Genomic DNA, 3,595 nt, shown 5'->3' with positions numbered 1-3,595 from the left:
TAAAAAAAAAAAACTATAAGGAAACTATGAGGATGCTGCAAAGGATTACAGCATGAAAAAGGACATATAAACTTTGAATTAGAGAAAAAACTAAAAGGAGGGATACACTTTCTGAATGGAAGAACACAGTAGAGGGAATCAAAAGTAGGCTAGATGAAAAAAGAGGCAGTTAGGGAAATGCAGGAGAAATTGAAACATAATAATATCCATATAATAGGGATACCAGAAGAAGAGAGGATGAGGAAGGGTTAGAGAACCTCTTTGAAAAAATCATGATGGAAAACTTCCCTAATTGGAGGAGAGAAAAAGTCACAGAAGTCCAGGAAGCACAGAGAGACCCGTAGAAGAGAAACCCACTTAGGCCCACTCCAGACATCATCATGAAAATGACAAATATCAAAGACAAAGAGAAAATCCTAAAGGCAGTAATGGAGAAAGAGGTAGTAACATATAAGGGAGCCCTGATATGGTTAGCACCTGACTTCTCCACAGAAACACGGTAAGACAGAAAGGAGTGCGAAGAAATATTCCAAGTAATGAAAAGCAAATGCCTGCAGCCAAGACTGCTGTATCCAAAAAAGCTCTCAATTAAAATGGAAGGCAAAATAAGGAGTTTCCTAGGCAAAACAAGGTTAATAGAATACACCTCCACAAAAATGGTATTGCTAAATATGCTGAAGGTACTGCTTTAAGAAGATAGAGTGTGTGTGTATGTGTGTGTGTATAGCGTGTGTGTATGTGTGTGTGTGTACATACACACATCCTTTTTGAGTATGTAGCAAATACTTTCCTATTCTATTCTTTGTCTTTTAACTTTTTTATATGTATATTACAATATAGTCTTAAATGTTTAATATAGCCATATTGTCAATATTTTAGTTTATAACTTCTGGGTTTGAATATTTTACTTCAGGGTATGAAAACTATTAGTTCCTATTTTCTCCTAAAACTTCTTAGATACTACGTATTGATTTTTAACTCACCTGAATATTTCTGGTATAATGTCTGAAATAGATCTCTATTTTTGTATTATTTCAAGTTATAGTTGTCCATGCACGTTATTTGTTTAATAAGCCTTATTTTCTCCATGATTTGAAATATCAATTTAGTCACATATTACATTTTCAGACATATATGTGTATGTATAAACACACACATACATACACACATTTGTTTCTAGAATGCTCATCATATTTCATTGATCTACTTGATTATTTCTGTGCTGGTTTCATAGTGTTTTAATTGCTGAGGTTTTATAAAGATTTTAAATTTTGTAATATTTTAGGTTCTTTTTCTCAACGGGTTTGCCGCCAGAACACAGGTGTCAAGAAAACCACCACTAAATCAAAGCCAAAATGGGAAAGGAAAAGACTCACATCAACATTGTCGTCATTGGGCATGTAGATTCTGGCAAGTCTACCACTACTGGCCATCTGATCTACAAATGTGGTGGGATCGACAAGAGAACCATCGAAAAATTTGAGAAGGAGGCTGCTGAGATGGGGAAGGGCTCCTTCAAGTATGCCTGGGTCTTGGATAAACTGAAAGCTGAACGTGAGCGTGGTATCACCATTGATATCTCCCTATGAAAATTTGAAACCAGAAAGTATTACGTGACCATCATCGATGCCCCAGGACACAGAGACTTTATCAAAAACATGATTACAGGCACATCTCAGGCTGATTGTGCTGTCCTGATTGTTGCTGCTGGTGTTGGTGAGTTTGAAGCAGGGATCTGCAAGAATGGGCAGACCCGTGAGCATGCCCTTCTGGCTTACACACTGGGTGTGAAACAGCTGATTGTTGGTGTTAACAAAATGGATTCCACTGAGCCTCCCTACAGCCAGAAAAGATATGAGGAAATTGTTAAAGAAGTCAGCACCTACATTAAGAAAATTGGCTACAACCCTGACACAGTAGCATTTGTGCCAATTTCTGGTTGGAATGGCGACAATATGCTGGAGCTAAGTGCTAACATGCCTTGGTTCAAGGGATGGAAAGTCACCCGCAAAGATGGCAGTGCCAGTGGAACCACGCTGCTTGAAGATCTGGATTGCATCCTGCCCCCAGCTCTTCCAACTGACAAGCCCCTGTGTCTGCCCCTCCAGGACTTCTACAAAATTGGTAGTATTGGTACTGTCCCTGTGGGCCGAGTGGAGACTGGTGTTCTCAAACCTGGCATGGTGGTCACCTTTGCTCCAGTCAATGTTACAACTAAAGTAAAATCTGTTGAAATGCACCATGAAGCTTTGAGTGAAGCTCTTCCTGGGAACAATGTGGGCTTCAATGTCAAGAACGTGTCTGTCAAAGATGTTCGTCATGGCAATGTGGCTGGTGACAGCAAAAATGACCCACCAATGGAAGCAGCTGTCTTCACAGCTCAGGTGATTATCCTCAACCATCCTGGCCAAATCAGTGCTGGTTATGCACCTGTTCTGGATTGTCACACAGCTCATATTGCTTGCAAATTTGCTGAGCTGAAGGAGAAGATTGATCGTCATTCTGGGAAAAAGCTGGAAGATGGCCCGAAGTTTTTGAAATCTGGTGATGTTTCCATCATTGATATGGTTCCTGGCAAGCCCATGTGTGTTGAAAGCTTCTCTGACTATCCCGCTCTGGGCCGCTTTGCTGTTCATGACATGAGACAGACAGTTGCTGTTGGTGTCATCAAAGCAGTGGACAAGAAGGCAGCTGGAGCTGGCAAAGTCACCAAGTCTGCCCAGAAAGCTCAGAAGGCTAAATGAATATTATCCCTAACACCTCCCACCCCAGTCTTAATCAGTGGTGGAAGAACGGTCTCAGAACTGTTTGTCTCAATTGGCCACTTAAGTTTGATAGTAAAGGACTGGTTAATGATTACAATGCATCATAAAACCTTCAGAAGGAAAGGAGAATGTTTTGTGGACCATTTGTTTTTGTGTGTGTGTGTGTGTGTGTGTGTGTGTGTGTGTGTGTGTGTGTGGCAGTTTTTAAGTTATTAGTTTTTAAAATCAGTACTTTTTAATGGAAACAACTTGACCAAAATCTGTCACAGAATTTTGAGACCCATTAAAACAGTTTAATGAGAAACCTGTGTGTTCTTTTGGTCAACACTGTAACTTTAGGTTAAAAGACTTTTAAGAGTAGCCCATAACCTATTTCTGGTGTTATATCTTTATATCTGCTGAAAATTTAGAAATGAATAATTCTGTTAGGGAATTTTTTTTTTGGTGGGTGGGAATCTTTTCACTTTGTCCTGTTTATGTAGGAGGAATCTGTTTATGTAGAAAAAGGTATGGGGGGGGGGAGCCGCTCTGGTGCAACACTAAGTAGGTTGGGACAAATAGGCAAAGTAACTATGTAAGCTAGTTTGTAAAGACCAAATTTTGGTATATAAAAGTCCACATGTTTCATATAAAAATTTGTAGTTAACATCACAAGTAAATTTGTTAATGTCAAATTTTAGTTTGAATTTTTACTGAAATGTGAATTCACTTTTACAAGTGATGAGCTAGTTTAAAGAACTTCAAGTGAGGCTTAAATAGTATTGAGCACTGTCTTGCTAGTTAATTGTATCTAGATTCTAGGAAAAATAAATGATACTGGAAGTTGAAAA

General features: G+C 38.9%; 1 pseudogene; it reads left to right on the top strand.

Annotated features, from left to right (window-relative positions):
- Positions 1 to 1,304: 1,304 nt before the first annotated feature.
- LOC129076171 (elongation factor 1-alpha 1-like) lies at positions 1,305 to 2,920 on the top strand (annotated as a pseudogene).
- Positions 2,921 to 3,595: the final 675 nt, after the last annotated feature.

This window comes from Pteronotus mesoamericanus, unplaced genomic scaffold, assembly GCF_021234165.1.
Source record: "Pteronotus mesoamericanus isolate MK-2021 breed Mesoamerican mustached bat unplaced genomic scaffold, CSHL_Meso_final contig_571, whole genome shotgun sequence".
In the NCBI taxonomy this organism is placed as follows: domain Eukaryota; kingdom Metazoa; phylum Chordata; class Mammalia; order Chiroptera; family Mormoopidae; genus Pteronotus; species Pteronotus mesoamericanus.
Note: the sequence above shows the minus strand (reverse complement) of the source record. Positions and strands in the feature narration are given on the sequence as shown.